Source organism: Euprymna scolopes, chromosome 23 (genome assembly GCF_053919585.1).
Source record: "Euprymna scolopes isolate OS-2025 chromosome 23, ASM5391958v1, whole genome shotgun sequence".
In the NCBI taxonomy this organism is placed as follows: domain Eukaryota; kingdom Metazoa; phylum Mollusca; class Cephalopoda; order Sepiida; family Sepiolidae; genus Euprymna; species Euprymna scolopes.
This window is the reverse complement of record NC_136504.1, coordinates 114,983,152-114,997,230: the sequence shown is the minus strand read 5'-3', so window position 1 is coordinate 114,997,230 and position 14,079 is coordinate 114,983,152.

Here is a 14,079-nt window from a genome sequence, read left to right as displayed (position 1 = left end):
GAGAAGTAATCGGTGGTATTCGTCATAAGGACAAACTCATTTTGATGGGCGACTTTAATGCTCGAGTCGGTTCTGACTTCCAATCATGGAAAGGGGTTCTGGGGCATCATGGCGTTGGTAGAATGAATGAAAATGGTCTTCATTTACTCTGCCTCTGCAGAGAATTCAATATGACCATCACTAATACAGTTTTTCAACAGAAAAATTGTCGCAAAACCACATGGATGCATCCTCGTTCAAACAGCTGGCATATGATTGACTATGTCATCACTAAGAAACGTGATTTTCGTGACTTCAAAATAACGCGCTCCTTCCATACAAGCTGTTACCTATCAGATCATGCCCTGCTACATAGCAAGGTGTCTCTGAGTCTTTGGCGCAGACAGGTAAAGAAGTCATCTATTCCAAAACGTATTAATGTATTGTCGCTTAAGAATACTGAAACTCGAACAATACTTTCTGACAAGTTGGATGAAAATTTAGATGGTGTAGAAATAACTGACAACATAGAAGCGTCCTGGGAAGCGCTACGAAATATCACCCATTCCACTGCCCTGGAAGTACTGGGCTTACCCATACGGAAGCACCAGGATTGGTTTGATGATCAGGATATAGAAGCCCAGGATCAAATTCAGAAAATGCATCAAGCTCACAAAGCATGGATTGACGACCAAAACTTTACTGAAAAAGATTGGCATACAAAACCTGCAAAGGGAAAGTGCAGAGGTCACTACGACAGATGAAAGAAAAATGGTGGACCGCACACGCAGAAGCTGTTCAGTCAGCATTCAACAGAAAGGACACAAAAGCCTTTTATGAAGGTATAAGGAAGGTTTTCGGTCCTCAAGAATCAGGAGTTTCGCCAATTCTAGCAGAAGACGGGACATTACTGACAGACAAGGACGGTATCTTGAGACGCTGGAAGGAACATTTTGAAACAGTGTTAAATTCTTCTTCGGTAACAGACGATGAGATTATAAACTCAATTGAGCAGGTTCCCGAGAGATCAGAACTATCCGTGTTACCAACTCTCCCAGAAGTCCTTGCAGCAGTTGAACAGATATCATTGGGTAAAGCACCAGGAAATGACGGTATACCACCGGAAGTCTACAGATATGGTGGCCATAAACTGGCCAGAAAGCTACATGCACTTTTCGTGTCCATTTGGACATCTGGAAAAGTCCCACAGGACTTTAAAGATGCATCAATTTACCATCTTTATAAAAATAAAGGCTTGAGGAATTCCTGTGACAATCATCGTGGCATATCTCTGCTCTCAATTGCTGGAAAAATTATGGCCAGACTAATAATCAACAGATTAATCAGACATCTTGTAGATGAGATATATCCAGAACCGCAGTGTGGTTTCCGCTCTCTTCGGGGTACAATAGATATGATCTTTTCTCTGCGACAGGTCTCTGAGAAAGTTCGAGAAAAGAACCAAGAGCTATACATAGTGTTCATTGATCTTACTAAAGCCTTTGACACTGTCAACCGAACTGCCCTATGGAAAATCCTTAAGAAAATTGGTATACCTGACAATATGCTCAAAGTTATAACATCCTTCCATGATGGCATGAAGGCTTCAGTGATGTCCAATGGGGACTCTTCTGAGCCTTTCAATGTGACCAATGGAACAAAACAAGGTTGTGTAATGGCTCCAGTACTATTTGCCCTTTACTTCTCTGTTATGCTGAAATATGCATTTGCAGATGTTGACACTGGCGTTCATTTCCAATTCCGTACAGATGGTGGGATTTTTAATCAACAACGCTTCAAAGCGAAAACACTTCTCCGAAGAACCATTATAAAAGATTTGCTGTTTGCAGATGATGCTGCCCTTGTCGCGACTTCTCGGGAGGAGGCTCAACATCTTGTAAATCGGTTTTCTACTGCATACAAATCCTTTGGCTTGACAATCAGTATAAAGAAAACGGAAGTCATCTACCAGCCACCATCTACACCAAAACAAGTACAGGGTGTTAAACAGAAACAAACCATGCACAATTTTCCTCAGATGTCGATTCAGGTAGATGGGAAAAACCTGAAGTATGTTAACAAGTTTACATACTTGGGAAGTGTGGTTGATTCAAGTGCATCTCTTGACCATGAAGTTATCAACCGTATCTCCCGAGCAAGCAGCGCCTTTGGCAAGCTGCACACAAGATTATGGAATGTTCGAGGTTTAAGCCTGAAGACAAAAATTCATGTATATAAGGCTGTGGTACTGTCCACACTTTTGTATGCCTCGGAGACGTAGACCCCGTACCGAAAACAAATTTCGCAACTTGACGTCTTCCATAAGAGATGTCTACGTGCCATTTGCGGTTTTACTTTGAAAGACAGAATATCAAATGCGAAATTATTCACACTTTGTAAAATCAGCAACATCGAAAGCTTCTTAATCCAGTCGCAGCTTCGATGGGCGGGTCATGTGATGCGAATGGATGATGATAGGATACCGAAGCAACTCCTGTATGGCCAATCAGACAGAGGCCGTCGAAACGTGGGACGACCATGGTTGCGTTACAAAGACAAAATAAAGTCTAATTTGCAGGTTCTAAATATTGAATATAACAACATTGAACTAACTGCAAAAGACAGAAGGAAGTGGATAGAAATGTGTGACAGAAAAATCAAGGAGTTCTCGGCGTTTTGCATCGAAAAACTAAAAAAAGCGAGAGTCAAGTCAAAAAATAATACTGAGCAGTGTGGAGCTAAATTCTCGCATTTATATGTATGTCACCACTGCGGTCGCCATTGCAAGTCTCTAGCAGGACTAAAGTGCCACATACGTCTAAGTGAATGTCGACACGCTGAGTTCTAGACCTTCAGGAAAATTGTCGGAGTCTCATACGTCGAAAATCGACGGAGAGTCCATCATATATATATATATATATATATATATATATATATATATATATATATATATATATATATATATATATATATATATATATATATATATAGTAGTCATTAGTAATAAATAATGATATTTACAACTAGAAATAAAATAGGTTTTAGGCTCCTAAATTAGTACTAGAATTGCCTGCAAGGACCCGTGGTGCAGTGATTAGAGGACTTGGAAAAATCAATTGTAAAAAGTGATGTTTTCCTGAAGGTTGAAGGTTCAATCCTGGGCGACCGAGAAATACGATTGCGAATTACTTAGGGTCTCTTTTCAGTCGTGACTAACGGAACAAAAGTACGCTACCCCATTCCCGGTTCCGCTTGAAATTCCGTCGAAAGTCTCGAGTTTGGCAAGATACAACGAAACGTTGTGAAAATCACACTCAAGATGAGAACATTAATCTGATGAATCCAAATAATAGGAATAAAAATATTTATTAATTCTCTAAATTTCTTATTACAAATTATTTCTGGATAAGAGACTGCACTATTCATTAAGACAATGAAAAATAAAAGTAATTAAGAGCGGGAGTTCAAAGTGTTTGTAAAATAGAAAGGTTTTTCAAAAAAAACAAAACAACAAACGTTGCGTTCCTATGTTTGTTTTATGCTTGTATCCCCTCAACATAAATATCCCCGACCAACCCAGCAAAATTCTGACCCTTCATCGTAGATGCCTCTAGATGCCGGAAACTCTATTCTAGCTTTTTTAAGGGGTTACCACATATCAAGGCCCGGAAGCCAATCGAGGATAAGGGTTATTGTGTATATTTTAGTCATTGGGGGAGTTTCGTAATAATCGTTTGTAGCGATAATTTGTTATAATTAGATTATTTATGAGGTCGGTTCAATAAAAATTTGTTTATGTTGTATTTGAAGACAACGATATTGTAGTCATATAGAAAGAAGATCAGCGGAACAGAGTTCCATAAGCGAGCAGCTGTAGGAAAGAAGCTTTATTCATGGTATCCACGTTTCGTTTTAGGCACGGATAGAGAGTGGGGGAATTTATTGTTAGTGATTTTGGCTAGACGAATGTTTTTTTATGAAAGATTGGCGAGGGGGACCATAGATTGGAGCTCAGTCGAACACTTGCCATGAAATAGCAATAGAGCAGATACAGGCTCGCAACGTGGGAAAGAAGTTGCAGAGAAGAGAAAAGGACATTGCCTACTAGATTACGAAGTCTGTTTTGAACTTTGTCAACGCAAGATAGAGCGTGCCGAGCAGCTCCTGTACTGATTTGACAACAGTACTCCATCCTAGGACGTACTTGGCTCTTTAACAGGTAGACGATTGCACCAGTAATGAGATATCTACTCCAACCATTTTGCAGCGACCATGGCTTCTTTCATCGAACCATTTGCCTTTGGAATTCCCTCCTTGCTCCATGTTTCTCCGACTGTACTAACACACAGAAATGTAAATGTAACGTTAATAAACGTTTCGGTGCACAACAACCCACTTTAAATGCACCTATAAAACGAGCCTTTACTTCAAATATTATTAAATAGCAAGACAAATGTTATGAAACAACAAAGATTTTTGTTTGTTTAATAAGGCTTTTTTTTTCAGTTTTCTGAATAATTTATTTGTCATTTTCCTCAAATCGGTATAAATAAGTTCCATGTGTTTCCTGTTACTCACTTTGAACATCTGTGTCTAAAACTAAACGGAAACCCCAAGCAAAGTTTCTTTCTCATAACTTCTCGTCTGTGAAACAGAATACCGTGGGACTGCTTTCCAGCTGACTATAACAGGTCGTTATCAAGTCTAATATAAATAAATTCTTGTTGAGCAGTCCTCTTAAATAATTAAACCGTACCCAAGTTCCACCATTACAAATCATCACGGTGTTGTTTCACCTTCTGACCCATTGACCCTAATTTTCGAGTTACCTTTGGGCCTTGGTAAACCGTGATCCCTTCTAGTAAAAAAAAAAAAAAAATGAGCAGAACAGCAAATGGATTATTCAGAGAATTAAATTTAAAAAATCAAAGGAATAATTTCCATGTTATTGAATAAAATTTGCAGTTGGGAAGATTTTCTAAACTTTCAATAAATTAGTGTTAAGGTTCGTATCGTGCGTTTCTTTATCCTAGACACATATCAGAATAAAAGAATTTCCAGTATGGATTTGTATTTCAAAAACTATACCTGGTTATATACGAGGTGCTTTAAATAAGTGTCCAGACTTTTTTCGTATAGACATATTTACTGATAGTACACACCTGAAACTCTAGTCCCCTTCGAAATAATCTCCGGCTGAAAGCACTTATTGTACCGTTACAATAACTTATTGTACCGTTACAATAACTTATTGTACTGTTACAATGACTTCTGGAAGGCCTCATAGAAGCCCTCTTGTATGAGCGTGTCAATGAACCTCATCAAAGCCTCTTCCGTCTCATAACGACAGCCTCTGAGGGTATCCTTCAGCTTAGAGAATAATCAAAAGTCACAGGAAGGAAGGTCTGAACTATAGGGAGGGGGATGACCTGTCTCAACCATCTCCCTGCTCTCATAACGTCTTTCTATCTGATCTTCTCTGGACACGTTTGTGATAAATGTTGCGCAAATCTCCCACATTTTCAGTTCCTTCCTTGCGAATAATTATGTTCTCACAATGACATCAAACTGTGTGACGGTCCTTATCCCTGAAATTTTTTATTTGGCCACTGGGCTTGATCTTTACTCCTGATCTGAAATGGAACACGTATATCAAATCCATTGCCAAAGTCGCTGGAAAAATGGTGGGATCCTTCTACCGCTTCAGTAGATATCTCACTCCTGATGCAATTCTTTACCTATATAAACGCCAGGTTCGATAGAGTACATCTGGACAGGAGCTGCTAGAAGCAGCTTATCCTGTCTTGACAGAGTTAAAAATAGACTTCGTAGCTTAGTGGGGGGGGGCCTTTTCTATTCCCTGCAACCTCTTTCCCACAGAAGAGATGTAGCGAGCCTGTCGCTGCTCTATCGTTATTTTCATGGCGGGTGCTCATCTGAACTTAAATCTATGGTACCCACCTCGCCTGACTTTCACGAAAAACACTCGATTAGCCAGAACCACTATCAACAATTTCCCACACTCCTTATCTGTGCCTACACCTAAACGTAGATTCCATGAACAGGGCGTCTTTCTTAGAACTGCTCGCCTGTGGAATTCTATTCCGTTTGCCTGCTTTCCAGCTACAATCTGATTGTCTTTAAGTTCAACGTGAACAAGTTCTTACTGAACCGTCCCCATAAGTAATCCAAGTTATAAAATTCCCACTAATCTTTACTACGCTAAAATCACAATGACTAATGTATACGCATTAACCCTTACCGTCGAGTGGCCTCTGGGCCTTGATAAGTGGTGATCCCCATGTAAAAAAGCAACTCTATTGTTCTGACTTTCTTACTCCTCCCACACCTCTCATCATCCCTCACAGACTCCCTCCTTCCTTGAATGTATTATGCCACTCAAAAACTGATGCTCGATTCATGCAAGATGGTCCAAACACAGTCTGAAGCATTCCATATATTTCAGTGGAATTTTTCCAAGTTTACTACAAAACTTTATTGCATATCGTTCTTCTAAAGTGTCCTCTCGTCCAGATTGCATTTTAAAAATTCATCAGCTGTGACAATCACGCTTTAGTACGGTGTACTCCGATTCCTGCTGTAGCTGTTCACTTGAACCTGAACTCATAAAAATTGGCCAGTCATCTCATAAGATGTATTGCAATAACATACTGAATTTTAAAGAGTCTACGACAATTTTAAATGCATGTACAAGAAAAAAAAGCAGTCTGGAAAGTTATTGAAGTCATCACGTAAAATGAGTGTTTCCGTTTTAACTTGTGATATGTGTATCGTAGAATCTACATTTTACTAAGCAATCTACACCTCATATTTTAATCAACACGGTACAAGAGCAAAGAAAACACATTTCTTAATTTATTTGCGTCGTTACCCAGACTGGATCTCTAAACCTAACTCTAATCATACTGCTAAGACATAAATATATCCCTTGATGTAACTTTAACCTCAACTGTAACCCTACTCCCTAACATTCACCTCTAACCTTAACATTCTAATTCACATTTGTCATCAATTGAAATGAATGGCTCTCGTCTTCAGGAGGCCTCAAGTTTTGACAAGCTTCTGGGCTTGACCATTACTCCTGATCTTAAATGGAACGCGTATATCAAATCTGTTGCCAAGGCCGCTGGAAAAATGGTGGGATCTTTCTATCGATCCAGTAGATATCTCACTGCTGATGCTATTCTCTACCTATATAAGAGCCAGGCACGTCCAAGGATGGAATACTGTTGCCACATATGGGCAGGAGCTGCTAGAAAGGACTTGTCCTGCCTTGATAGAGTTCAAAATAGACTTCGTAGCCTCGTAGGAGATGTCCTTTTCTCCTCCTTGCAACCTCTATCTCACAGAAGAGATGTTGCGAGTTTGTCTCTGATGTATCGTTATTTTCATGGAAAGTGTTCAACTGAGCTTCAATCTATGGTCCCCCCTCGCCAAACTTTCACAAGAAACACTCGTCTAGCTGTAAACACTATCAATAATTTCCCCCACTCTTTATCTGTGCCTAAACCTAAACGTAGATTCCATGAACAAAGCTTCTTTCTTAGAACTGCACGCCTGTGGAATTGTCTTCCGTTTTCCTGCTTTCCGGCTGACTACAATATGGTTGTGTTCAAGTCTAAAGTAAATAAGTTCTTGATGAGCCGTTCCATATAAGTTATTAAATTTACCAAATTTTCATTACTAATGATTACTATATTGACCAATTTCTACTGTACACTCTTTAACCCTTATCCTTGAGTGGCCTCTGGGCCTTGATAATGTGGTGATGCCTTTGTAAAAAAAAAAAAAAAAAAAAACCCGAACACTAACGTTCTAAGAAGAAACTGTGTGATATTTCAGCTGAGAAGTCGCTGAAGGTCCAGTAATCTATTTTGGCAAATGGAGAATAATAAATGTAAACGTGTACTTTTAGCCAAAACGGTGACTCACGAAACAAAACGCAAATTGGACGCAATGACTGAAATTAGAATAGGAAACTAAACGTACTACAGGCATCAAATTTGCTAGAAATAATATTGTCCTCCAAACGTAAATTATTTTCTTTTCGTTCACCTTCTTTATTTTTTTTTTTGTAGTATCACTTCTTTTTCGTTTTTCTTTTTTTTTTTTTTCGTTTTTCGTTCTTTTTTGTTTTTGCATATTTCGCTTTTTCTTTTTGTTTCGTTTTTCGTTTTTTTTCTTTCTAATTTCTTATCTTATTACTTCGTTATTTATCAAGATCTTTCTCTGAATATTTAATCGGATTCCGTGTAAAAAGAGATGATAAAAAGACTAAACTGATTCAGATTCTTTTCCGCCCTTTTTTGTCACAGCTTTGTGTTTAAACAGATTGCTATTCAATTTTGGCGACCTTTTTTTTTCTTTTTTTCGGCACAATCCGCCATATTTATACAATCCAGTTTTTTTGTTTAGCAGTTTGCTTAACGTCTGACTCACTATTAATCCGAATTTCGTCATCAAGGAAGTAAAGTGGGGTTGTTGCAGATACGACATAATAAAAAACAAAAAACAAAACAAAAAACAAACGAAATGACAAACCTTTCAAAATTAATTTTATTCAATAATTTATTTTACAAAGACGTCATTACTTATCAAAACCCGAAGGCCACTCGAGGATAAGGGTTTATGAGTGTATGATGGTCACCCGGACAACAGCGTAGTAATAGTTAGTTGTGGAAATATGGTAGAAATGGATTATATATGGGGACAGCTCAACAAGAACGTGTGTACATTGGACTTGAAGACGACCGTATTGTAATCAGATGGAAAAAAAACAAGCCAGCGGAGCAGTGTTCACAGGCGGGCAATTCTAGGAAAAAAGCCTTGTTCAGGGAATTTGCGTTTAGATTTAGGCACAGATATAGAATGGGGGAAAGTTGTTGACAGTAGTTGCAACGAAACGAGTGTTTTCTGTGAATGATAAGGGGGGGAGCATAGATTGAAGCTCAGATGAGTATTTGCCATATCGTCATATTAAATTGCCTTCCTTTCTTTCGCTTTCGCACTACTTTTATATCTTACGACATTATCTTTGCTCAGATGCGTAATCTAACTTATAAAACTTGCTATGTTTGTCTGTCTGTCGCCATATTTTCAAACTCTATCTCCTCCGAAACTAAAAGTCGCAGAGCGATGCTAGGAGTCTCAAATAATTGGATTTCTTATTATGGGTCTTTAGCCGATTAAAGTAGTTTTTGAGATGTCAAAAGTGGGTCAAAATTGAAAAGATCGTTATACATTTTGTACATTCATCTTAGTCTATTTTTAATGTTTAATCAGTTCATATGCGTGCCACGTTGGTACAGTGGTAACGTCACCAGCTTTAAATGCTACCATTTTGTTTTCGGTTTTGAGTCTAGCTGATGGCATCCAAACACTTTCGTTTTTACTTTTGAAATCAAGACTCTATAATAATATATACGAAATCTGGACAAATTAAAATATCATATTTAAGCGTATTTTACGACTGGTCAAAGCCAGGCGTAGCCCCACGCTACTATACACGTACGCTTCCAAACACAATCACACGCTACATATTCTTTCCCGTGCAATGCTATGTAGACATACGCTTCCTATGGGTAAAAAATTATTTATTTTTTTAAAAATAAAATACGTATTATATACGTTTGAAGCCAAACAATGCATTATTATAAAATAAACAGACATTTATTTTGTTTGAAATTTATATTGAAATTTATAAATAGATTTCGAAGCAAAGCTTCATCTTCAGTATGTTTTTCTTTCTTTCTTTTTTTTTTGCCACGTTGTTGTTGGAGCAGATAATCAGAAAGTATAAGTAAGTTTGTTATTTTTCCGGTAGCTTTTTTTTTTTTTTTTTTTTTTTTAAATCTCAGAACGGTGCGTTTGGTCACGCGGGATTCACGTTAAGATTTTTGTTCCTTAGAAGCGCTGGTTGAGTTTGAATAACATAAAATACGTATTATATACGTTTGAAGCCAAAACAACCAGCGCTTCTAAGGAATAATCAAACGCCAGGGAATCAAATCGACTTATTCTCATCAAAGCAAACTTGCTTACCTTAGTATGCCAAAATAAAGGAGACAATTCTTTTTCTTTAGGTTATAACAGATTGTTTTTTCTATTTTATTTCACAGTCAAATGCAGTTACAAATAGAATAGACACACGAGTCTCGAACGAGTGGTTGACACATCGACCCCTTCCCCATACATACAAATCAGCTACCTCTTAGGCCCTTTCTGTCTCCCGGTATCAACAGTGGACGTGTTAACTAACCTTTGCTTACGCTATCTAAGAAGCTGACCCTCTTTACCAATCACCGCTTTCTCAGCCAATACCGTTCGCAAAGGGAGACAACCCAGGCTTTACTTATTCAAATAGTAGTGATCGCAGAGGGAGACAACTCATGCTTTAGCTATTTAAGCTGCCCTGTTCTGTTGAACTACTAACGTCATGAGCAAGGAATGTTTTTCACTTAATTTCTTTAAAAAATAATTCTTTGTTCTTTTAATTCTGACTTCAAACCCACCTGCAGGTGATCCGTTTTCAAAACTCGCACCCTTTTTCATAGAGTTACATTGTATTGTGTGGCACAATGACGTAGCCCCTTTTGAGGGAGCTGGGGGGCGCCTACATTAATGAACCTTGTGCCTAACTTGATCTGAACTTGTGTGGTGCAAATGTGTTAAACAGGTGTTTGTGATTTTGAAAATGTTCTGCTATGACTAAAGCCAAGAATGACAGTTTGTTTATAATATTGAACCAAGGCAAAACGATATAAGACCTTAGAATTTGAAAGGTCAAACCTGGAGAACTCGTCAACGAGGCATTCGAAAACAAAACAATGTATAACCTGTACGAATATATCTTCTCTATTTTATGTCCTCTCTTTCTCCCTTTTATACCTATTCTATCTCTTTCAATGAAGAAAAAGAGAATCAAACAATTCTATTGTTTTAAAGAGTTGAAGCTTGCACCCCATACGCAGAGGACATAGTAGTTGGTGTGCACAAAATGTGTCGACTAAATATGCTTCCTACATGTTAACTGTTAAATAAATTATATATATATATTTTATAAAAATGCATTTGTTCGCTATTTTTGTACAAGTGTTCGATTTCAGACTGCAGTTCCTCCCATTAATGCGACGACGGAAAGCTGCTGTAACGACGCAATGAACACAAAGACGCGACCCATGCCAGACAGTTATAGCCGACGACATATCGATTCGTTTTGGTTGATGTTTCCAACATGTGCCTATCGTCGGATATCGTTGAATATTGTTTATTCCCCGGGGAGCTGGTTGCGTTCCTAGGACGCTCCTCAACCAAGTAACCCTCTCGGGGAAGCGATAGTACCATAATTTTGCACCACAAAAGACTTTTCATTCGCATTGTATTAGTAGCCAGTCCATGAACTACAGGAGAATTTGAAATTTTCTGAATTTCTGAGCTGCCAAAGCAGCACTTTGGCAACCTAAATCGTAAACCGTCATTACTGAGTTCTCAATGCAGGGCCAAATATTACGGCGCAATTTAGAACTAAAACAAGAAATATGTAGACGCAATATTGACGCAAATTCCTTTGACACTCCTTGCAGTTTTTTTTTTATTTTTATTTTTTTTTATATATATAATTGGCTTTTTACTAACTTGGAAATTGACTTTGTTTACATATGTCGCACACCTCTTTCATTGAGTGTAAATATTTATTATGCAATTTTCGTAAGTGCTTTCATATATATATATTTTTTTATCAGAGACGCGTATTATTCAATAAGTTAAGTTTTGTTTAAACAAATATACAAATATACGCCTTCTTTGAATTTTCTCTCTTGGTGAACACAGAATGAACACACAAAAAATATTCGTGTGCATTATGAATGAATTTATCTATTTCAATAAAGAGAGCAACCTCAATGTAAAACTAAACAAGTGGCAATCAAGTTGTTTCCACTTGAGATCACTACTACTTAAATAAGTAAATCACGAGTTGTCTCCCGTTGTAATCACTACAACTTGAATGAGTAGTAGTAATCTCAACCTAATCAAAACCTTGATTCCAGTAAAGCAACTTGCTCTGGCAGCGTTCCTATTATAGTACTGAAAAGGCTTCAACCAGAACTAACTCCCATACTTTCAAAGCTGTTTAAGCATTGTATTAAGGAGAATTGCTGCTGAACCCCCTGAAAAACCTCATCAGTATGCCTTGTATTAAAAAAAAATTAAGCTATCGGGTATCTCCCTCTCAGTACAGACCAATCGGTCTCCTGTGCGTCACGAGTAAGTTGCTGGAATCTCTCTTAAATAGAGAAATAGTCAACCAGCTCAGCAAAAATAAACTCATCAGTGACATGCAAAATGGTTGCCGTTCTGCTAGATCTACAGCAAATGTGCTAACGGTTATAACTAATAGGATTAGCCAATCTTTCGACTGAGGCTTCCTTTCTAGAGCAATTGCTCTTGGCATATAAAAGAGATTTCCTAAGAAAATTTCCTAAGAAATTTTCACAAGAAAATTTGATAAGATTTCTAGTTACTTAATGGTCATCTGAAGTTATGCAGAAATTTGAAAAAATCGAAGACTAAAGAACTTACGCATAATTCATTATAAAATGATTTTGTTTTCCTTTCGTTTAACGTCTATATTGTTACAAAAAGTATTATTACAGTTTATCTTATAGTCCATGCTTATATTGGCTTTTGATAAGAAATAGTTTCAAGATTTTATATATCTGGTGCAATTGTTTCTGCAAATGGAACTCAATTTATAGCTATAGAATTTGGGATTTTTTTTCAAAAAATCTTGGTTAATTACATGACAACCGTCCGTATTATCCAAAATCTAATTGCCAAGCAGAACGTTGCGCATATACGTTCATATGAACGTTAAAAGAAACAGACAGAAAATACCCTCAGATAAGTTGTTATAACAATTTCTTAAACTGTATCGTATAACTATTAACCTAAGTAAAAATTCACGCATTTCATCATCGGAACTTATGATTATAACAGTGGAATTATTAGCTAAAAAGAGCATCATTGATAAACGAATCAAACGGTTTCATATTTAAGCGACAAAATAAATGAAAAAAGCGCGCATGCGCAAAGTAGTTTAATCATCCAGAGTGTGATTACGCAAATCAAAACTTGATTGTCTTATTTCGCTGAACCACGTGCCAATCACACCGTGAGAGATTGCATGTAAATCCAAAGAAACTTGATCGCAATCATGCAACGACGAGACTTGTTTATAAAATCGCATTGTTCAAGTAGTTCGAATTTCTGTCGGTATTCCCTAATAGAGATGCCTTTATCTATTAGCAATAAACTAATCCCAAACAGAAGAAAAGCCTCGGGGGGGGGTCCTCATAGGACTGAACAGAGCCATACATTAACTCGCCAGCGCCAACCATACCTCATTCAGAGAAAGGAATCAGGTTCCTGTGCAAACTAGGATGTTTTGCCAGGATGTGTCAAAACTTACGCAGTCATGTTATCGAAAAGAAAATCTCTGAAATTTTGAGAAGACTTGTCATTCACGTAACGAGAAATGCTACCAGCCGTTCTTTCTCGGATTACCGCACTAAAATAATAAGAAAAACGTCACCAAAATACCCACCTCTTTCTCACTAGACACTTAACCCAGAGCATAAAATGCGTACATACTTTAACAAAACATGCAGTAGATGTTAATTTGGCTTATGCGTAGGAAATGGACATCGTTGTCATCACTTGCGTTTTATTGAATACCGTCTCTGTTTGTGCGACACGGTGACATATAATGGTTCGTATTTAACATTGCTTATGTCATTGTCGTACAGAAGAGTCTACAATATATTTTACAGGCTGGGTCTTTCTGCTTGTGCAGTATTAAAACTTCTCAAATGTGATGTTAGGCTGTATAAAAGTGTTAACTTTGGTCAAAATCGGACTTCCTTCTTTAATCAGATTTTTTCGATTATCGATTTTCGATATTTATCGGAAGCATTCCGATACAAAACATACGTAAAAACACCCTCAGACACATCAAATACCTTTGCGTGAAATTTTTAAAAAAATTGGCCAAGCCATTTACGAGTCCATAGAAACGAAATC